Here is a 24290-nt window from a genome sequence, read left to right as displayed (position 1 = left end):
CCAGACTGTGATCACTGAACTCAAAGCAGTCTGACAGCAGGCTCAAAGGATTTCTTCAATACAAATTTGCCATTTGATCTTTGATTGCAGCTTTCTTGATCCTTTAATAAGGGTTGCTGATTAATTCAGTGAATCCCGACCTTTGATCCTAATCTTATTTACAAGATCACAGGAAGAGAAATTACAAGACAACACAATCACCAAGGAATCAAAGTTTTACTATAATTACTGATGTATTCATAATCACAATTAACCAGAGCAGGCTCAAATATCAGCATCAAGATCAAAGATGACCAATAAGAATCAAAGATCAGGACCAAGGTTCTGCAATCTGGATCAATGTTCAGCAAATAAGCTCAAAGTTGACTGTTGGAAACTATGCGACATATCTGATCATGCCAACAATCAGGATCTAAGAATGTTTGAGAAGAGAATAAAACAACATAATAACATTTTTGTAATGATGAAATGTTAAAAAGAAAATATCAATGAAGACAAACAGATGACTTTGACTTTTGTGGAGATACGTGCTCCAAGGGGCCTTGTAGTCATCAAGAATTTGCAGACAACATGCAAAATCTAAATCTAAAGGTAGGACTGGCACTCCACCCAAACACACACAGACACACACACACACGAAAATGGTCTGAATTTGAAATATCCCAACAAATATCAAGTGTACGTTCCCCCCGTTTCATGAAATATACTAATATATTACAAAGGTAAAAAACCACAATTCAACTTGCAGAGATCTGTATTAAAGGATTGTCGATATCCATAATGAGAATCCTAACCAGCTTGCCATAAGTAAGCAAAATATCACAGTTACTGTTTTTTTTCCATACATCATGACGTAATGGTGAACGCTGACACAACCAGACTCACTATTACCTTCTTTCAAATATACTGAACATTACTGGGTGCCCATTATTTGGTGACCCTGAACTGTCCCTGGAGACTGAAAAATAGTCTGATTCACTCCCGTGTTTGGAGACGAGAGACGAGCTGGAATGTAAATTATTTTTGCTGGCAGCTTTCATCTCAGATGTTCTTTTGCAGTGGTCGGTCTGCACTCCATCATTATAATGAGGAAGGCTCAATTAGACAAGGTCTACAACGGGGGTTTTAAATGTCACAGTGCACGTCCTGACATTTCTCCGTTTGATATGGAATCAGAATAGGAGCCATAGGGTTCACAGGGAGAACTAATCTCTGTCTCCGAAATAAATTCCACCCTGTCACAGGTTTGGAGGGAAGGCTGGAGACATTTTAGCCAGTAATGCAATCTAGGCCCGCTAATGATGGAATCTATTAGCATTGTTTGGGGATGTAATTAGGCCTGGGAGGTCAGCGTGTGAAAACGGTATTTCAGAACAATAATATACACCCGCATCCACTTCATGAAAAAGGTTATTTGGTTGTCAAATCAACAATAGCTTCAATGGCAAGCTAACTCGTAGCAACTGGAGCGACTAGAGTGAAAGAGAACGTTGGACCTCCCAAAATCTGACTGATTTTTGCAAGACGGTGTCGTGAGAGGTCAGGTTCTAAACGTGGCCGTATCAGGACGTGGTGAGCAGGAACAGTGCGGTCTGAATGTCAACGCGGCACATGAATGCCAGCTCGACTATAATAAGGCCTGGATTGTTCACAGGAATAGAGAGAAAGAAAAAAAAAACCCGTAGAGGGCAAAAACATAGAAATCCATTTGTAAGTCTGGGCTGTGACTATTTGCATGGAGATGAAGGCCCTGAGTGTTCCCCAGTGTTCAGATGTGAGCGCAGACAATAGAGCCTGTGTTTGTTCTTTGACAGGAAGTTTGAGAAGGATAGAAAAGGGGAGAGAAGACCAAGAAAAGGAGAAGTCGTCAGCGGGGGAATTACACATTGTGAGAACTGCATTTGCTTCTGTCGTTGTGGCGACTGAGCTGTGCTCCTGTACCAACAGGTTTCTCCTCAGCAGGTTTTCGTACATGCGGTGATTATGTGTCGTGACAGTGGTTGGTGACTGGCAAGAGTGGAGTCACGCCAACAGGTGGGTGCGCCTGTGGAAGGATCAATAGCACTGATGGAACGTGTGTTTTAATGCAAAGCTTTACATTTTTCTCCCTTTCCTGAAATGTATTAAGGTAATTGTGTACAATTAATACCAAATTAATCCAGGTGTTCTTTCATTTGTCAGCTGATTTAAAAAGTTATTTTCTTTCATAACTTGTTTCTGAGTTGGTTAACTGAAGTCCTGATGGTATTTTAATATAAATCATGATAGAAATGCCATGTAAAATTTGATTTAATTGTCAAAATGTAGCCTATTCATTAAAACATCAAACACCAAACACAAATTCTCAATCCAGAACAACCTTTGAAAAGAAAATGCATTTTTTTGTATATACACAAATATTATTTACAACAAATTTGAATTTGGAGACAGTTTGCAGAATTTTCTTGCAATTCATGTTTTGAATGTATTTCATGTGAAATGTGTTGTTTGATGATTTGTTCATTTCTTAATATTGTGGAACAGCAGGTATCCTTTGATGATAATAAAAGGCAACGGGAAACATCATACATCATTCAGAAAATAATCAGAGTGCGAGTTCACTGGCACCCCTGGTGGTGACTCCACATCTGAGTCACATACAAGCAGAATTCCTTAAGTGGGATATCTATAATTCCCCTTTAAAGCAAAAAAAAAAAAAAAAAAACTATAAATAACTGACTAATCATGACAGAAATACTGGCTAATGTTCAATTTAAAAATGGCAGCAGGGGACAATGATGTCACGCTCTTGGAAGGTTTGGCAGGACTTGCACACAGGCAAGGGCGCAATTCAGAACTAGAAATGGGGGGGGCAAAGTGTGAGGCCCGCAGGGCTGAAGTCCATAGGCCGGGGGTCTGGGGGCCGCTTTAGCCCCCCAGAAGCCAGCGGTTTCTAGATAAGCTCAGATGCATTCTGAGCATCCAGAACAGTAATTTTAATGTTTTGAGAAGACCATAAAGTGGACACCATTTGACTTATGCAATTTGAAACTGTGGATATAAGTACTTTATTCTGAGAATAGCCAGCATTGATTTTATTAACATCCTGGTGTAAATAAGGTATCACCACATGTGTAGAACGATAGGTTGAGTTCTCATTAAAAAAACAACTGCAATGTGGTAAAATGTATTCATAAATATGAAAGAACAGGCTCTTAATAATTATTAACTATCATATACTGTATTTTTTTCCTCAAGATTTGTTTTTGCATAAGTTTGAAAAAACAACAGATCATAAGATTAGGATAAATTACTTATCATGAATTTCATTTTCAAAGTGGCACTAATGACAACACTCATACTGAACATAATTTCGCTTGCATAGACTGATTTTGGAGATCAAGCAATAATTGCAGATGGGCTTTTTGAGGTCGCAGATAGCTTTTATGATTTCCTTTTCTAACTTTCAGAATTTAGTAAATTAGCATATGGTCCATTGATACTTATGTGTAGACACTAGTCCCTAGAGGCAACTATTTTTGGTTTCAAATCTGGGCAAATGCAGTCCCAGAAAATTCCGAATGTGACAAACAAGAAATAGGTGTAAACAAGTCAATGCTGCTAAAAATACAAACTTGCAGAAACAAAGATACTATTCTGACATGGTTTTGCACATAAGACTGACATAGCATGTTTCAAGTACACACATATATGTCAGAAGATGGGGGGGACATACCATATTCTGTCCCCCCAGTTGAAAAGGTGGGGGGGGGGGCATCTCCCCCCTATCCCCCACCAAATTGCACCCAGGCACACAGGAGGCATCCTCAACATCCCACAGTTGTTCCTGCATGTAACGGTTACCTTGTTAGAAGCAAAATTTAGGCTTCGAATGGGCCAATTTTAAATTCATTGTGGTGAGATTAACAAACAGAAGTTCCTTTCCATTTTAAGTGACACAAGAAGCACAGATGCATCTCATAGACCCGAAAATTGGGTGTTTAAGATACATCGTCCATCATCATCTATGAGGTATTTGGGCTGCACACTGTAAAGTGAGAAAGCCTTTGGCTTGTCTTTCATGAATTCAATCATAAAATGTAATTTTATTACCAGTATTATTTTATTGCTTAGTATTCAAATATGGGATTCACAATCTTATATCATCAGTATGCTCAAAATGTGCTTTATATAGAAAAATATTTTTGAATTGTAACCTACAAAGGTAAAAATTACACCTTTGGGGGTAAGGCGACGCTGTGCTGCATATGCTAGTGGTAGTTTCATGGAGACAAAGAAACACGGTAGACCTTCAATCGCCAAAAAAAAAAAAAAAAAAACAGTAACAAACACAGTTCATGAACATAGACCACTAGAAGGACTCCAGCTAAAATCTGCAGATATTTCACACAAACACTTTGCTGGATATTTGCTTGGCACAAGTAACACAACTCACATGCCTACTGTGTCAGTGGTCAACATGATCACAGCTACAGTTTTACTTTGTTTGCCAGTGTTTTATCATTGGTTTATTAAATGTTTTGTGTCAAACATTCCAAGATCCAAATTTCTGTCGAATGAATAATGAACTTTGAACCTTGTGCATGTGTTCCACTTAGTATACAAAGGCGGAAAATACCCGAACTGGATCATGACAATATTGGAATTGGAATATATTGGAATTCTGTTACTATGAAAGACATCTGATTGATGCACTTCATAAAAAAATCTCCTTAATCATAATCCTAAACTGCTAAAGAGAAAATCACTTGCCAGGTTGAGAGCCTTGTTACGGAACAGAGATCTTTTGGACAATGTGTCTGTCTTAAACCCTGTCTTAGAGTATGAGTTTTATTGTGCTGGAGCTTGCATTGTTAATTAAAATAATTATTGTGTCCATAGGTTAGCTGCTTGTGTTTGTATTTTATAGTGGATGTGTTGTTTTTATTATCGTTTTATTATTGCTTTGCCTGTTGGTGTGTGCTGTTGCCTTCTTGGCCAGATCAATCAATCAATCAATCAATCAATTTTTTTATATAGCGCCAAATCACAACAAACAGTTGCCCCAAGGCACTTTATATTGTAAGGCAAGGCCATACAATAATTATGTAAAACCCCAACGGTCAAAACGACCCCCTGTGAGCAAGCACTTGGCTACAGTGGGAAGGAAAAACTCCCTTTTAACAGGAAGAAACCTCCAGCAGAACCAGGCTCAGGGAGGGGCAGTCTTCTGCTGGGACTGGTTGGGGCTGAGGGAGAGAACAAGGAAAAAGACATGCTGTGGAGGGGAGCAGAGATCGATCACTAATGATTAAATGCAGAGTGGTGCATACAGAGCAAAAAGAGAAAGAAACAGTGCATCATGGGAACCCCCCAGCAGTCTACGTCTATAGCAGCATAACTAAGGGATGGTTCAGGGTCACCTGATCCAGCCCTAACTATAAGCTTTAGCAAAAAGGAAAGTTTTAAGCCTAATCTTAAAAGTAGAGAGGGTGTCTGTCTCCCTGATCTGAATTGGGTGCTGGTTCCACAGGAGAGGAGCCTGAAAGCTGAAGGCTCTGCCTCCCATTCTACTCTTACAAACCCTAGGAACTACAAGTAAGCCTGCAGTCTGAGAGTGAAGCCCTCTATTGGGGTGATATGGTACTACGAGGTCCCTAAGATAAGATGGGACCTGATTATTCAAAACCTTATAAGTAAGAAGAAGAATTTTAAATTCTATTCTAGAATTAACAGGAAGCCAATGAAGAGAGGCCAATATGGGTGAGATATGCTCTCTCCTTCTAGTCCCCGTCAGTACTCTAGCTGCAGCATTTTGAATTAACTGAAGGCTTTTTAGGGAACTTTTAGGACAACCTGATAATAATGAATTACAATAGTCCAGCCTAGAGGAAATAAATGCATGAATTAGTTTTTCAGCATCACTCTGAGACAAGACCTTTCTGATTTTAGAGATATTGCGTAAATGCAAAAAAGCAGTCCTACATATTTGTTTAATATGCGCTTTGAATGACATATCCTGATCAAAAATGACTCCAAGATTTCTCACAGTATTACTAGAGGTCAGGGTAACGCCATCCAGAGTAAGGATCTGGTTAGACACCATGTTTCTAAGATTTGTGGGGCCAAGTACAATAACTTCAGTTTTATCTGAGTTTAAAAGCAGGAAATTAGAGGTCATCCATGTCTTTATGTCTGTAAGACAATCCTGCAGTTTAGCTAATTGGTGTGTGTCCTCTGGCTTCATGGATAGATAAAGCTGGGTATCATCTGTGTAACAATGAAAATTTAAGCAATACCGTCTAATAATACTGCCTAAGGGAAGCATGTATAAAGTGAATAAAATTGGTCCTAGCACAGAACCTTGAGGAACTCCATAATTAACTTTAGTCTGTGAAGAAGATTCCCCATTTACATGAACAAATTGTAATCTATTAGACAAATATGATTCAAACCACCGCAGCGCAGTGCCTTTAATACCTATGGCATGCTCTAATCTCTGTAATAAAATTTTATGGTCAACAGTATCAAAAGCAGCACTGAGGTCTTACAGAACAAGCACAGAGATGAGTCCACTGTCCGAGGCCATAAGAAGATCATTTGTAACCTTCACTAATGCTGTTTCTGTACTATGATGAATTCTAAAACCTGACTGAAACTCTTCAAATAGACCATTCCTCTGCAGATGATCAGTTAGCTGTTTTACAACTACCCTTTCAAGAATTTTTGAGAGAAAAGGAAGGTTGGAGATTGGCCTATAATTAGCTAAGATAGCTGGGTCAAGTGATGGCTTTTTAAGTAATGGTTTAATTACTGCCACCTTAAAAGCCTGTGGTACATAGCCAACTAACAAAGATAGATTGATCATATTTAAGATCAAAGCATTAAATAATGGTAGGGCTTCCTTGAGCAGCCTGGTAGGAATGGGGTCTAATAAACATGTTGATGGTTTGGATGAAGTAACTAATGAAAATAACTCAGACAGAACAATCGGAGAGAAAGAGTCTAACCAAATACCGGCATCACTGAAAGCAGCCAAAGATAACGATACGTCTTTGGGATGGTTATGAGTAATTTTTTCTCTAATAGTTAAAATTTTGTTAGCAAAGAAAGTCATGAAGTCATTACTAGTTAAAGTTAATGGAATACTCAGCTCAATAGAGCTCTGACTCTTTGTCAGCCTGGCTACAGTGCTGAAAAGAAACCTGGGGTTGTTCTTATTTTCTTCAATAGTGATGAGTAGAAAGATGTCCTAGCTTTACGGAGGGCTTTTTTTATAGAGCAACAGACTCTTTTTCCAGGCTAAGTGAAGATCTTCTAAATTAGTGAGACGCCATTTCCTCTCCAACTTACGGGTTATCTGCTTTAAGCTATGAGTTTGTGAGTTATACCACGGAGTCAGGCACTTCTGATTTAAAGCTCTCTTTTTTAGAGGAGCTACAGCATCCAAAGTTGTCTTCAATGAGGATGTAAAACTATTGACGAGATACTCTATCTCACTTACAGAGTTTAGGTAGCTACTCTGCACTGTGTTGGTATATGGCATTAGAGAACATAAAGAAGGAATCATATCCTTAAACCTAGTTACAGCGCTTTCTGAAAGACTTCTAGTGTAATGAAACTTATTCCCCACTGCTGGGTAGTCCATCAGAGTAAATGTAAATGTTATTAAGAAATGATCAGACAGAAGGGAGTTTTCAGGGAATACTGTTAAGTCTTCTATTTCCATACCATAAGTCAGAACAAGATCTAAGATATGATTAAAGTGGTGGGTGGACTCATTTACTTTTGAGCAAAGCCAATAGAGTCTAATAATAGATTAAATGCAGTGTTGAGGCTGTCATTCTCAGCATCTGCGTGGATGTTAAAATCGCCCACTATAATATCTTATCTGAGCTAAGCACTAAGTCAGACAAAAGGTCTGAAAATTCACAGAGAAACTCACAGTAACGACCAGGTGGACGATAGATAATAACAAATAAAACTGTTTTTTGGGACTTCCAATTTGGATGGACAAGACTAAGAGTCAAGCTTTCAAATGAATTAAAGCTCTGTCTGGGTTTTTGATTAATTAATAAGCTGGAATGGAAGATTGCTGCTAATCCTCCGCCCCGGCCCGTGCTACGAGCATTCTGACAGTTAGTGTGACTCGGGGGTGTTGACTCATTTAAACTAACATATTCATCCTGCTGTAACCAGGTTTCTGTAAGGCAGAATAAATCAATATGTTGATCAATTATTATATCATTTACCAACAGGGACTTAGAAGAGAGAGACCTAATGTTTAATAGACCACATTTAACTGTTTTAGTCTGTGGTGCAGTTGAAGGTGCTATATTATTTTTCTTTTTGAATTTTTATGCTTAAATAGATTTTTGCTGGTTATTGGTAGTCTGGGAGCAGGCACCGTCTCTACGGGGATGGGGTAATGAGGGGATGGCAGGGGGAGAGAAGCTGCAGAGAGGTGTGTAAGACTACAACTCTGCTTCCTGGTCCCAACCCTGGATAGTCACGGTTTGGAGGATTTAAGAAAATTGGCCAGATTTCTAGAAATGAGAGCTGCTCCATCCAAAGTGGGATGGATGCCGTCTCTCCTAACAAGACCAGGTTTTCCCCAGAAGCTTTGCCAATTATCTATGAAGCCCACCTCATTTTTTGGACACCACTCAGCCAGCCAGCAATTCAAGGAGAACATGCGGCTAAACATGTCACTCCCGGTCCGATTGTGGAGGGGCCCAGAGAAAACTACAGAGTCCGACATTGTTTTTGCAAAGTTACACACCGATTTAATGTTAATTTTAGTGACCTCCGATTGGCGTAACCGGGTGTCATTACTGCCGACGTGAATTACAATCTTACCAAATTTACGCTTAGCCTTAGCCAGCAGTTTCAAATTTCCTTCAATGTCGCCTGCTCTGGCCCCCGGAAGACAATTGACTATGGTTGCTGGTGTCGCTAACTTCACATTTCGCAAAACAGAGTCGCCAATAACCAGAGTTTGATCCTCGGCGGGTGTGTCGCCGAGTGGGGAAAAACGGTTAGAGATGTGAACGGGTTGGCGGTGTACACGGGGCTTCTGTTTAGGGCTACGCTTCCTCCTCACAGTCACCCAGTCAGCCTGCTTTCCCGGCTGCTCGGGATCTGCCAGGGGTAACTAACGGCGGCTAAGCTACCTTGGTCCGCACCGACTACAGGGGCCTGGCTAGCTGTAGAATTTTCCACGGTGCGGAGCCGAGTCTCCAATTCGCCCAGCCTGGCCTCCAAAGCTACGAATAAGCTACACTTATTACAAGTACCGTTAGTGCTAAAGGAGGCCGAGGAATAACTAAACATTTCACACCCAGAGCAGAAAAGTGCGGGAGAGACAGGAGAAGCCGCCATGCTAAATCGGCTAAGAGCTAGTAGCTACGCTAAGCTAGCGGATTCCTAAAAACACGCAAAGTGAATAATGTGTAAATAATTTAGAGGTGATTCAGCAGAAGGAGTGCTTTAGTTAAGGCACGTAAAGATTACACTGGGAAACAAATCGTAATCTAGATAACTAGATCTAACTGCGCAGATTAAACAGCTAACAGATACAGAAAAACACCGCTGTGCTCCGGAACAGGAAGTGATACAATACCGCAGTGAGAGCCAACCACCAGTAGAGTATGCATAGTATGCAACAATCTATTGTTTTGCAGATCCCACCTGCAAAAGAGGTCTTAATCTCAATGGGTTTTCTTATCTGGTTAAAAGGTTAAATGACAACTTAAATGAAAAATGGGTCAAAGTTAGTCATCTTTGAACTTGTCCAAAGTCCATGTCCCAAGAATGTTCCCTGTGATTTTGAAGACTGTGGCAATAATAGGACTGGAGTTATGCTGCACACAGACTGGGTGGGCGGACGGACTCGAGGCCTTTGCAATACCCAAAGGGGAGGTGATGGTCTAGTGGTTAACGCGTTGGGCTTGAGACCAGAGGATTCTTTGTTCAAATCCCAGCCTGACTGGAAAATCACAAAAGGCCCTTGAGCAAGCTCCTTAATCCCCTAGTTGCTCCCGGTGTGTAGTGAGCACCTTGTATGGCAGCACCCTGACACTGGGGTGAATGCGAGGCATTAGTGTGTAAAGCGCTTTCAGCATCTGATGGAGATGGAAAAGCGCTATATAAATGCAGTCCATTTACCATATTTTGCCCTCAAGCAACAATGGAATAACCTTTGCTTAAAAGTCTAGAAATTCTATCACTGCTAGCATAATGAGCTATTATCTTCCAGCTACATAGCTAACCCAAGTGTCTAAAAACATTAAAGGTATACATTTTGCAGCAGCACTGTCAACAGCAACACATTCATACATATTTACTGTTTTAATAAAAGTCCTTATCAGCGCAAAAAGTTTTTGATCTGTGAATCTATGAAACAATATGTCAAACATGTCCTTCAAACGACTTTTCATCAGGCTAATCGAGCATTGGTGTTTAGATTGGATAATTACAGGTCATATTAATGTTCTGGAATTAGCTTTATTCTTAAGTAATAACTGTCAGTGTTAATTGTTTTTAGCGGAAGAGAAAGGAGATAAATTATAGATGTAGTGTCGCCACTGATAAATGTCAGCAGTTCCTCATGATGCTCGTGCCGTAATGATTTCCACCTCTGCACGCAATAAAAGTAAACAAATTACTTCCAACACGTACACGTCGACTCGACGTTCCCTTGCCGTTTCTGCTCAGTCTCTCGACTCGTTCAGGGTTCTGATTTAGGAAACTACACGTCAGATTTATTGTTTTACAGAGCTGACAGTAAACAAGCCCCCTGTTCACTTCCCAAATGGCCAATTAAGGCCGTTTTGTCTTTTTAAGGGTGATTTTAAAGCAAGTGTTGCTGATAAGACTTTTTTTTAGGAATGTAAATAGATGCAGTTAAAGGAAAGTTCACTTTTTTTTACATTCTTTAGCAATCAAGCCTCTTTGTGCTCTTCTCACCTATGACAATTACTTTGTTAGCAAGAAATAGATTTTTGAAAACTGAATGAATGAGAATTATTGGTGTCAGCATCCTGGGAGTCATGAAAATCCACTTTCCGCTCAAAGTAACAATGAAGTACAACCTTCATCAGTCTTAGAAATTACCCTGACAGTTTGTTTACTGCTTTAAAAAAATATATATATATATGTCACCATTACTGGTTTTTAAGAACCATCTTTCATTGCATTTATTCAACAAATGCAGTTTTTGTAATGTGTAATTGAGTCTGTTGTGTTATTTTGACAAGAATGTGTTTTGGCAGGTTAGCACCACTGATTTTTGTTGATTCAACATTCTTGAGTAAAACCCAATAGATCAGGGATGGGCAATCATGTGCCATGAAGGGCCGAAGCACTGCAGGTTTTCCTTGCTACCAATCACCTCAGCAGGTGATTTCATTAATGTTCAGGTGTTTCAGCAGGTGATTTCATTGACAACCAGGTGGTTATGTTCAAGGGAGAAGCTCATCAGCAACCCACCTGCTGAGGTGATTGGTTGCAAGGAAAACCTGCAGTGTCTCAGCCCTCATTGCCCACCCCTGCAATAGATTGTCCCTGTAATATGCTGCGTTCACATGTTGGCGGTAAGTGGCAGACAGTAAAGCAGATGTTCCATTGATTTCAAAGCGATACTGATGCAGTCACTGAACACAATTATGTGGAACCACTTGACAAGTTTTTAAAGTAGATTTCTTCCAAAACATATGAATTATTGAACACAGTACAGCTAAAAAATAGCAGGAAACCAAAATCGGTAAATACCACAGAACATAAAATGCATTGTGAACATCGCTCATAAGCTAACAATGTGACACGTGTTTACTATTAGTCAAACCAGCAGTCACATTTAATTTAACCTTTATTTAACCAGGTTAGTCTCATTGAGATCAAGGCCTCTTTTGCAAGGGAGACCTGAACAATTCTAAAGTTTCTAATTCACCCAACCTGCAAGTCTTTAAATGTGGGAGGAAACCAGAGAACCCGGAGGAAACCCACGCAAACACAGGGAGAACATGCAAACTCCCCACAGAAAGGCCACAGGTGGGAATCGAACCCATGACCTTCTTGCTGTGACGCAACAGTGCTAACCGCTAAGGCACCGTGTTGCCACATGACTCTTTTTAAAGACTTTAACAATGAACAACAAACATAGATGTTGACTCTTCAGTAGATGTTTACAGTACAATACTACTAGGACAAGTGGGATGAGTAATCCTTGTAGGTCAGGTTAGATCTGGGAGAATGGACTGGCCACCACTACAAGGAAACACCTTGAGTCCTGGATAGCAGCTACCCAGGGAGTCAACCTGTCCATCACTACCACTCAAAAATAAAAGATCTATCTGTTGTAGTCAGGTGAAATGTACACAACCCCTTGGACTTTTCCAAACACTAAGCATCTCATACTGACAAACCTACATGGTTGGACCATACACAAAGAATGCACAACGTGGCCAACATCCCTCACAATGCAAGTGATGCTCAACTGAGTCTCCCAAAGTGATCATTCATTTGACACAGTCATCCCAGCAGTACCCAAGCCATCCAGCCATTGCTGGTTAGTGTCCAAGTCTGAGAACCACACAGACACGAAGCAAACACCTTTGTCCAGCAACCACACAACTTCACAAGCTCTTCCAAATCATCTCTCAATCTCAAAGGCAGAGGAACCAGAGACATTAATATCACCACTAAGATAAATGACTGTTAACACTTTCACAGATTCCATTCTGATGGCTGAGTCCAAGAGGTTACTGAAAGCCCAGATATTAATCCTGATCCAGGACCACTGCAAACCTCCACACTCTGAATCTTTGCTCAGCTTCTTGAATGCTGCAAAACGGGACCCCACTGATTGTACATAAACTACAAATGCTCCAGTTGATTTCGCCCATCTGGTGCTGAAACATGACACAAGTGAATGATGAGCAAGAATGTGTGAAGAACTACACAAAGTTGTGTAGAGCTCCACTGCAATATGTGTTAAAATGGAGTTCTCACATATAACATGGCTTTCAAATCAGAGTAGGTTTACATTTTCAGACTTCCCACTTTCACTTGCCATTTTCCGATTTCTGATCATCAACATACTATAAAGTATAAGGGTACTTAGTATGCGGGGGTAACCATTACCAACAATGAAAGACTGAGGAACCTGTTGGACTTCTGATATCCCGCATGTGATTGTGATGTTAAATAAAAAATGGTGAAGAAACAGATGAAAAGAAAGAGTATTTGCAACCTTAAACTGATCCTGGCATGCAAAATGAAGTTTTATCTTTTTACCCGAGGCCATCAAATATGACTTTTCGTCCCTCCGTCTGTATGTGCTCAGCATAATTCCAGTCCTACTACTTCCAGACTCTTGAAATTCACAGGGAAGCGGGTGACAGCCAGTCAGAGTAGAGCCGAACCATTACGTCAGTCTCTGATCTCTTCAAAACCACTTCATTTTGGGTGTTTATATACATGTTTCTCATATATTATGTAAAGGCTAGTGAGAAATAAACACTTCTAAAACTGAAAAAAACTGTTTTTGGAACCTAATAACACCTCTGAGTTTATTTCAGAACTCAGAAAAAGTTTATTGCCTTTGCCAATGAACAGGATTCGCAGAGAGCAATATAAAATGCTAAGATAAAATATGTGCTAAAATAAGATAAAATATAAGATAAATATGAAATAGAAATATGAAAGTCTATGTACAACGACACAAACAGAACAACAGTGCAGTGGGAGGAGTGCAATTAAAAACCAGAGTATATTGTCTAAAGTGACCCGTGATAAAATGATAAAGTGACAGAGTTGAGGTTAAGGTGACTGAGTTATGAGGTGTTCATGAGTCTAACGGCAGAGGGGAAGAAACTGTTCTTATGGCGGGAGGTTCTGGTCCGGATGGACCGTAGCCTCCTGCCCGAGGGGAGTGGTTCGAATAAACTGTGTGCAGGGTGAGAAGGGTCAGCTGTGATCCGACCTGCTCGGCCCAGAGTCCTGGAGACGTGCAGGTCGTGGAGAGATGGAAGGCTACAGCCGATCACCTTCTCAGCAGAGGCCACAGTGCGCTGCAGTCTGTGTCTGTCCCTGGCTGTGGCCCCGGCGTACCACACCGTGATGGAGGAGCAGAGGATGGACTCGATGATGGCCGTGTAGAACTGCACCATCAGCTGGACAGGCAGCTTGGCCTTCTTCAGCTGCCTCAGGAAGTACATCCTCTGCTGGGCCTTCTTGATGAGGGAGCTGATGGTTGACTCCCACTTGAGGTCCTGGGTGATGGTGGTGCCGAGGAAGCGGTGACAGACCACAGTGGTGATGGGGCTGTTGGTGAGGGCGAGGGAGGGCGGGGGGGCTGTGGCTTTCCTGAAGTCCACGATCATCTCCACTGTTTTCTGGGCATTGAGCTCCAAGTTGTTGCTGCTGCACCAGGTCATCAGCCGGTCCACCTCCCTCCTGTAGGCAGACTCATCCCCATCCGAAATGAGTCCGATGAGGGTGGTGTCGTCCGCAAACTTGATGAGCTTTATGGAGTCGTGGCTGGAGGTGCAGCAGTTAGTGTACAGGGAGAAGAGCAGAGGGGAAAGGACACAGCCCTGTGGAGATCCTGTGCTGAGAGTCCGAGTGTTCGAGACATTTTTTCCCAGCCTCACACGCTGACTCCGGTCCGTCAGGAAGTCTGTGATCCAGGTGGAGTCAGGCATGTGGAGCAGAGAAAGCTTGTCCTGGAGCAAAGCCGGAAGGCTGGTGTTGAATGCAGAGCTGAAGTCCACAAACAGGATCCTAGCGTAGGTTCCTGGGGAGTCCAGGTGCTGCAGGATGGAGTGCAGGGCCGGGTTTATGGCATCATCTACAGACCTGTTGGCTCTGTAGGCAAACTGCAGGGGGTCCAGGAGGGGGTCGGTGATGGACTTCAGGTGGGATAAAACCAGGCGTTCCAAGGTCTTCATGACTACAGACGTGAGAGCCAAAGGCCTGTAGTCACTAAGTCCAGTGACGCATGGTTTCTTGGGGACTGGAACTATGATGGAGGACTTGAAACAGACTGGAACACGGCATGACTCCAGGGAGGTGTTCAAGATCCCCGTGAAGACTGGGGCCAGCTCATCAGTGCAGTGTCTCAGGGTGGCAGGAGAGACACAGCCTGGGCCCGGGGCCTTACGTGGATTCAGCCTTATGAAATGTCTTCTCAAATCCTCCTCTTGAACCGAGAGGGCAGCGGGGGTGGGGGTGTGAGTCCATGACTTCAAAACGTGAATTATTATTTATAACAAATTTTACAGAGTTTAGCATGGTGACATCACTTCCTGGTGCAGCTACTTGCTAACAGCTTTGTTACTGGTATATTATGTAGAAGCTAGCAAGAAATACACACTTCTAAAACTGAAAATGCTGTTTTTGGAACCTAATAACTCCTCTGAGCTTATTTACAAGACATTTTACAGAGGTTAGCATAGTGATGTCACTTCCTGGTGTACCTACTTGCTAACAGATTTGTTTCTGGTATATTATGTAAAAGCTAGCAAGAAAAACACTTCTACAACTGTAATTGCTGTTTTTGTAACCTGTTAAAACCATTTAACAGGTCATTTGCAAGACATTTTGTCGACCTAAGCTTGCAAGCTAACTTTTGCTAACTCAGAAGTAACTTATGGAGTTAAATTTGTCTCAGTAACTGCAAATGCACAGACAGTGATGCACAAATATTCCTTGATTTGCACAACATTAACAGTGTTGCCAACTCCTCAGTAAGAAAAGTAGCTATTGGCTGTCTTAAAAGTTGCCAGAAGTCGCTAAATGACGCCATCAACTAATTTGCTTATTATAATGTCATAACAGATGTAGGAAAAAGAAAAATGTGGGAGAGACCACTAAATACATTATCAACCTTTTAATATTGTTTGGTAAATTCCATATTCATAAATGTGGAGTTCTGAAAGGGAATTTAAATGGACCTCTGGCTGAATTTGAACAATATATAAGCAGTATTAAGCTTATAGATTCCCCAAATGTCATAAAACTGTCATGCTCTATAAGGATTTTTTAAAAGAGAATTAATGTTAAGGAAACCCTTTACTTTTGTTTTTGTACAATTTAATTAATTTTTTTTCTATCTCTTTCTATTTATAATGATAATACTGTGAATGGTATTGTGGACTTGACCTTTGTTTGTTTACTGTTAATGTATTTATTGAAATACAGTTTGGAAAAAAAAACATTCTAGGAGAGACAAAAATGTCTTTCTTGGTTTGTTTATTTATTTTGCCATTAAAATTGGCTACCAATCCTCAAAATAAAATAATTTCTCAAAGGTCAGGGCTTCTCAAAGTCTGGAGACTAATTAGTCACAGCGCAGCAAACGAGGTAAGTAGGCTGACTGAGTCCAAGTCAGGTTTACCATTCAATGTGTTAACAGCCGCGGAGGCATCGTGCATGCGTGTTTGAACGCGGAGGATTGTAGCCATCCCTCCGCTCAGCGCTTTGCACAGCAGCAGCGGACTGAGCGGAGGTTGGGGGACCCATTTCACTTTTGAGGCACCAAACAACAGAAAAGTCTCCAGTGACGCCATGAATAGTAGCTAGTTGCTTTTGAGAAAATAAGTCATCAAGAGGGCTTGTAAAGTCACCAGATTTAGTGAGAAAGTCGCCAGGTTGGCAACACTGAACATGAACAAATGATTTGATTTGAAGATGTACAAATTGTACATAAGACAAAATGATCCTTCGCTTTAGACATATGATGTTTGTCAGGGATGCGTACATGTGGGCTCCTCTTCGTCCCAATCGAGCCGTCCCTGATCCGGTCTGGTTTGTGCCACATGCCCAAAACATCTTGGAAACTTATTTTGCTAAACACTTCATGCACAAATGGAAGCTAATGATTTCTGTGTGAGCAAAACACTAAAAATGAGATAAGACACTTGGAAAAGTGAAGAATTCTTTGTGGTGAGATGATGCAGTATACAATATGCTGTAGTTTTAGAACTGTCATCACTTAGAAAAAACCTTGATGGCCTCCATTATCTGACAACCAATGTGTGAATGTAGCATTCAAGATAATCAAAAAAAGATGTCTGGCTACAAAATTTTTGACAGAACAGTGCAAAAGGTTTGAGGCACCTCAGAATTTTAATAATGAATGGTTTTGTGTGCCCTCCCATTAGCAGATTAAAACAGATCTAATTTGAAATATGTAAACACGCTTACATCAATAAAAAGCAAGTGCGGCTTTTTTAATTTCACAAAAGAAAGAATTCCATTATGAGGTTGCAGTTATTTTAGAATAAAAAAAGTTGGGGCCTGTATACGGTAATGACAAAAAGTAGATAGTGATCATTCTGTTAAGTTACAAATTAAAACCTTAATAAATAAAAGTCAATTTTCTTGTAAACTACACAAACAAAATGATGACATTTTACTGACTTTTATATTGTAAATTTTAAATGTGTAGCAGCTTTTCATTATTTTTCAGACATTTTTCTGATTCGAACAAATATCACATGTGAGATTTCTTTAAATATACATTTCATCAAATACACTTCAATATTGAATTCTTCAATATGAAGAATGAAACTTTATATTTTAATAAAAGGAAAACTTAACTGTAGGTATCAACACAAAGTAAGTCTAATAATCACACAAAATTATAAAAATCATGCTAGAAACCCATGTTCTTCAAAAATACGTTGATAAGAAATGATGTTTTATCACTTAAAAGTATTACAATTTACATATATTCATCTAAAATATTATATTGATATATAGCTTTTTATTACAATTCAGGGTTTAGATACATTTGTTTTAAATCCTTTGTGCAGTATTTACATGTAAATTGTAATAACTGTCTTTACTTGCTAATACGGTTGTAAGCTTTGGTTGCTACAAAGCAAGGCTTTGAAAATGAAAGAAAAACAAGGTCATGTCAGTCTACTTGTCACTTCAAAACCATGTGTTAAGAGCAATGGTGAGAGAAGGAAGAAGTGTCTGCTTTGGCTGTCTTCATCGAAAATACTTTCTGCAGGGTTGTGTGGATTTGTGACCATGTTCAGTTTTAGAGTGCAACCACTGATAAGCAATCAGCAATTAAGCACATTTCTGTCGAGAAATACTTCTAGACCTCATCACTGCATACCTCACTCTCTTACTTTTGTGGCTAAATTCAAACTAAATTGTTTTGGCAGGGTTGTTTGTTGTTGTTTGAGTTTTAGAACTAGGGATGGGTGTTATTTCAAAAAATTTGGAAATCTATAAATGTTTGCATGGAATGTGGAAATATACACAGAATAAACCATAGCAGGATAAATTTTGGGTCATTTGGTTCCAAAAACCCATATGGACGGAGCCACTGAAGATATCGGCTTCAAAAATCCCCAAAAATATCAACGAAAATGTCATATCTTGAGAACCAATGGACCTAGAGACTTGAAATTTGGCTCCAAATGTTGCTTGACCCCAAGTTTATATTCAACTTCTACAGTAACAATAAGCCTATCTGGTGTTTTTTTTTTTTTTGACAAAAAAACTAATTTCAGTACATATGTTACGATCAATTGTAACAAACAAAATCTATGTAGTTTTTATTTTGGGAACATCACGAGTATAATCATCACATGTAAAGAATGACATGGCCACAATGAACTAATTATAAGCAACAGAGTGGTTTTCTACGTCAACAGCACATGTACGACACACGCGTTATTTGAAATTTTCAAAAGCTCCGTCCATATGGGTTTTTGGAACCAAATGACCCAAAAATTATACTGTTATGGCTTATTTCATGTATATTTCCATATTCCATGCAAACATTTATAGATTTCCAATTTTTTTGAAATAACACCCCTCCCTATTAGAACATAACCACTGCTACACAGTTAGTCCTTAAAGCTGTAGCCCGTAAAATTTTCACTGAAAGCCAGATAAATTTTTCGAATGGTTTCCAGCTGCCAGTCTCTAACAGTTTCTGAAAAAATTCTGATGGAAAAAAGCCCAAAGCCATTTCCTGACAATGAAAATCCGCCGAGGGGCTGGACCACTCCTCACTCAAAGCCTGCTCACAGGCGAATGACGCAACCGACAGGTGTGGAAAAACTCACGCATGCGCACGAGGGTTCAAGCTTGTCTGACGCAATCACATGTGATTCAAATCCATATGGTTTTTGAAAAAAATAATAAGGTCGGATACTTTTCTAATAGACCTCGTACATTTGACATTGTTTATGTGCACTAAACTTGAAACAGTCCGTTTCCCAATTGAGGCAATGTGAGTGTGTTTGTAGCCGCTGCAACTGTCAAGTCACGCCGCCAGGCCAGTTTGAGAGGACGAGGCCTGCCGCAGGGAGGGAGGGGCAGGAAGATGTGACCGCCCTCGTCGGAGTCCCAAGCCAATAGCAGCTGACTTAGAACTGGTGCAGACCAGGGGAATCCGACTGTTTAATTAAAACAAAGCATCATTTTTGAACCATCATGTTAAACTGGAAGGAATAGACTCATCTATCCACGTACTGCATTTCACAGGGTACATGCCGAAGCCTCGGATTAGGACACTTTTGATAAAATTTAAGCAAAAGATGAAGAACAACAACAACAAAAATTATAGGCACACCCAGTTGTTCCTCTATAAAAATTTCATAGTTAGCCCTGCAGCACTTTAAGTTGTACAACCCCTGGCAAAAATTATGGAATCACCGGCCTCGGAGGATGTTCATTCAGTTGTTTAATTTTGTAGAAAAAAAGCAGATCACAGACATGACACAAAACTAAAGTCATTTCAAATGGCAACTTTCTGGCTTTAAGAAACACTATAAGAAATTAAGAAAAAAAGATTGTGGCAGTCAGTAACGGTTACTTTTTTAGACCAAGCAGAGGAAAAAAATATGGAATCACTCAATTCTGAGGAAAAAATTATGGAATCACCCTGTAAATTTTCATCCCCAAAACTAACACCTACATCATATCAGATCTGCTCGTTAGTCTGCATCTAAAAAGGAGTGAACACACCTTGGAGAGCTGTTGCACCAAGTGGACTGACATGAATCATGGCTCCAATACGAGAGATGTCAATTGAAACAAAGGAGAGGATTATCAAACTCTTAAAAGAGAGTAAATCACGCAATGTTGCAAAAGATGTTGGTTGTTCACAGTCAGCTGTGTCTAAACTCTGGACCAAATACAAACAACATGGGAAGGTTGTTAAAGGCAAACATACTGGTAGACCAAGGAAGACATCAAAGCGTCAAGACAGAAAACTTAAAACAATATGTCTCAAAAATCGAAAAATGTACAACAAAACAAATGAGGAACGAATGGGAGGAAACTGGAGTCAACGTCTGTGACCGAACTGTAAGAAACCGCCTAAAGGAAATGGGATTTACATACAGAAAAGCTAAATGAAAGGCATCATTAACACCTAAACAGAAAAAAACAAGGTTACAATGGGCTAAGGAAAAGCAATCGTGGACTGTGGATGACTAGATGAAAGTCATATTCAGTGATGAATCTCGAATCTGCATTGGGCAAGGTGATGATGCTGGAACTTTTGTTTGGTGCCGTTCCAATGAGATTTATAAAGATGACTGCCTGAAGAGAACATGTAAATTTCCACAGTCATTGATGATATGGGGCTGCATGTCAGGTAAAGGCACTGGGGAGATGGCTGTCATTACATCATCAATAAACGCACAAGTTTATGTTGATATTTTGGACAATTGAAAGGATGTTTGGGGATGATGAAATCATTTTTCAAGATGATAATGCATCTTGCCATAGAGCAAAAACTGCGAAAACATTCCTTGCAAAAAGACACATAGGGTCAATGTCATGGCATAGGGTCAATGTCAATGAGCAGATCTGATTTGATGCAAGTGTTAATTTGGGGGATGAAAATTTACAGGGTGATTCCATAATTTTTTCCTCAGAATTGAGTGATTCCATATTTTTTTCCTCTGCTTGGTCTAAAAAAGTAACCGTTACTGACTGCCACAATCTTTTTTTCTTGATTTCTTGTAGTGTTTCTTAAAGCCAGAAAGTTGCCATTTGAAATGACTTTAGTTTTGTGTCATGTCTGTGATCTGCTTTTTTTCTACAAAATTAAACAACTGAATGAACATCCTCCGAGGCCGGAGATTCCATAATTTTTGCCAGGGGTTGTAGCTTCCACAAACAAATCCACAAGGTTTTTCACAATACTTCCAACCTGTGTTGGCTTGTAATTAATAATGTTGACACTGACAGTGCATATTGTTGATGCGTCATTCACAATGTCAAGAGCAGCAGCTACTTTGTCTGTGATACTGCCTTTTGACATTTGCGCTGGCACATTAGACACGTTTTAATAGCATCCTGAAACCATTTCTACAACACAGCGACATTATATTAGGTACTACACATCACCATATACGAAAATAATGTGACGGTCGTGGCGCATCTAGTGCTTAACATTGTGCGACTGCAGCTCATTGTCACACTGTCATGTGCTGGAGTAGCGTGCAGCATATACAGGCTTCAGGAGGTCTGCTGGAAATGGGAGGAAGGCCTATTAGAGTAATGAATGGCTGTCAACCACAGGGCACGCTGCATGTACCGCATGTCACGAAGTAATGAGAATTTCTTTTGAAAGCAGAAAATTGATCATCGACTTCAGCCGCCTAGCTTTATATTTTTAGGCTCAACTCCCGCTCCCCCCCCAAAAACTATAAGCAGAAACCAATCACATCAGACTCAAGTTATGAAAGGCTTTTGTCCAAAATCCACTTTACGTTTTTAAAAATAATATCAGAAATCAGACACAGGATGGGTCACAATTATTACCATGTACAGTCACCAGAGCTGTCACATGTGGAAATGTGTTTTACCTGCTGCTTAAGACCTTTTTCTATTTAAAGAGCAGAGTTTTTGGCATATCCATTATTTTCCCCCAATTTCATCACTTATTTCCCCGAGAGCTCCATCTTGTTAAATTGGCACCTGTACAACTGTTGACCTGTGCACTGTTCTCATTACATCACTAAAAGCTGATCTCCCACTCAAATTTTATTTATTTATTTAACAGACTCTGTGGCGTGTTGGCAGCTCAGCTGTTGCTTCGAGTAACGTTGCGTCCTGTTGTCGGGTTTTGGCTCAAGGCGTTGGGTTTGGGTACGTAAAGACAATAGTGGCTCACGATTCACTGGCCACTAATTGGAATGTCACTCCACAATGCCTGAAGATATGAATGCAGTTTATAGCGCAAACGCAGACTCTCATTCACATTATACACCAAAATTGAATTTCAGAAACAGAAGCCTGTATCAGTAATTGATTTTATTGTCTCATTACAAATGGGTCTTGACAGCTAATTTACTTTTAGAAGATTATACATGAGCATTAGAAGTTGTTAAAGCAACAATACTTTAAACTGCTGAAATAACCCTCCATATGGTACATTTTAAAGCTACTGTGTCTTGAATTTCAGGGGTGTTTTTTATTTTTCCACAAAAATGGAATACAGCATTCATAATCATCTATCTATTCATTAGTGTATAAATCACTTGCATCAACAAATCAGTGTGTTTTCACAAGCTTTGAATGGGCCCTACCTACATGGGAGAGGTCCCCCTAATGGAAGCTGCCATTTTTGATTGGCATATTGATATAGTCACCCAAAAAGGGAATATTGTGCAGGTTTTTGTGTTTTAGATCACGGCCAGAAGAGGAAGCAGATGTTGCTTCCCTACACCCCAAAGGCCATCTTCTGGATGCTAATGTAATGTAAATTGTTTGAAATCCTTCATTTTTATGAAATGGAGGATCATAGATATCGCTTAAGAGAAGGCAAGAGAGCATCAATCCCCATCGCCAAAGAAGGGAAACTAAATTGTGGCCAGTGATTGGGGGGCTGGAGGGCAGAAACCTATCCCAGTAGTCACAGGCTATGAGGCGGGGTACACCCAAGACAGGGCACCAGTCTATCGCATGGCCACATCTCGACAAACAAACACGTTCATGCCCATGCACACCAATGGACAAGTTTCCAATTCATCTAACCTGCATGTTTTTGGATGTACTAATACATGAATTTACTTTTCGTGATGCTATCACGAAATGGTGTGAGATTGGGTTGGAGGAAGTCAGAGCACCCGGAGGGAACCCATGCAGACATGAGGAGAACATGCAAACTCCACAGGTGGGAAGTGATCCCAGGACCTTCTCACTGAGAGGCAACAGTGCTAACCACTAAGCCACTGTGCTGCCCACACTCAGACCATCATGGATATATATATATATATATATATATATGTGTGTGTGTGTGTGTGTGTGTGTGTGTGTGTGTGTGTGTGTGTGTGTGTGTGTGTGTGTGTGTATGTATGAAGAGTCCAGATGCAAAACTCTGTTTTGTTTTTTTTTAAATGGAGAAAAATGCAGTAGTTAAAAATGGAGATTTAAAGGAAACCATATTCGGAAATGCACAGACTTTCATCAATAATATGAAAACAGTTTCTTCAAATTCTTTCATATTTTGCACACTGATGGTCCCGTTGACAGGCAAATAAATACCTGTTGGCCTCAACTAAAAATTTATGGTTTTGGAGATACTGGGTTTTGCACCTGAACTCTTCATATACATATATACATAGATACATACATACATATATATACACACACACACACTTTTTCCCACCCAAGTATTTGTCATCTAGATTGAGAGACTTTAGACATAAAATTGTTCTGCTGTTTCAGTGTTTAAACACAATGAAAAATTATGGCAGTTGTAGCAGTTTTCTCCAACAACAACTGATTTCACTGCTGCTTGTTGGAGAGTAATAAAGTTTGATGACAGATATTCACCTTCATTCAGCCAGAAAACAACAAAAAGAATAAGAAAAGAAAACCGTGGTATGGGTGCAGTCTGATGGCATGATAGCACTTTGTAAAGGAGGAGAAATAAATGCACTGCATCTATACTGTGCCATTCTATCTGAATCAGAAGCTCAAAGCACGTTACCATGATGCCTCACATTCACCCATTTACATTCACTCCAGGCGCTCAGCTGCACACTGGGAGCAATTTGGATAAAGAACCTTGCTCAAGGGTCCTTAGCGATTTTCAGATCTGACAGGGATTTGAACCAAGGACCTTCTGGTCTCAAGGCCACTATTAGAACGTCATCTTCCCATGTTATATTATAAAGCAGGACCCTGACCACTATAAAGAGCACATGGGGGGAGACTGTTTCTGTCTGCTGTGTGTGTGTGTGTGTGTGTGTGTGTGTGTGTGTGTGTGTGTGTGTGTGTGTGTGTGTGTGTGTGTGTGTGTGTGTGTGTGCATATATGTT

General features: G+C 40.2%; 1 protein-coding gene across 5 annotated transcripts in view; it reads left to right on the top strand.

Moving 5' to 3' along the window:
• Positions 1–1793: 1793 nt before the first annotated feature.
• Positions 1794–24290, top strand: part of cdh19 (cadherin 19, type 2) — a 93509-nt gene continuing 71012 nt past the window's right edge. For 3 of the 5 annotated variants that reach the window (XM_034166798.1, XM_034166827.1, XM_034166818.1), the window contains exon 1: positions 1794–2034. The gene's annotated coding sequence lies outside the window, so the exon portion shown is untranslated. The remainder of the gene's footprint in view (positions 2035–24290) is intronic. The other 2 variants (XM_034166843.1, XM_034166835.1) reach the window with 1 other exon arrangement.

This window comes from Thalassophryne amazonica, chromosome 1 (assembly GCF_902500255.1).
Source record: "Thalassophryne amazonica chromosome 1, fThaAma1.1, whole genome shotgun sequence".
Taxonomy (NCBI): domain Eukaryota; kingdom Metazoa; phylum Chordata; class Actinopteri; order Batrachoidiformes; family Batrachoididae; genus Thalassophryne; species Thalassophryne amazonica.
Note: the sequence above shows the minus strand (reverse complement) of the source record. Positions and strands in the feature narration are given on the sequence as shown.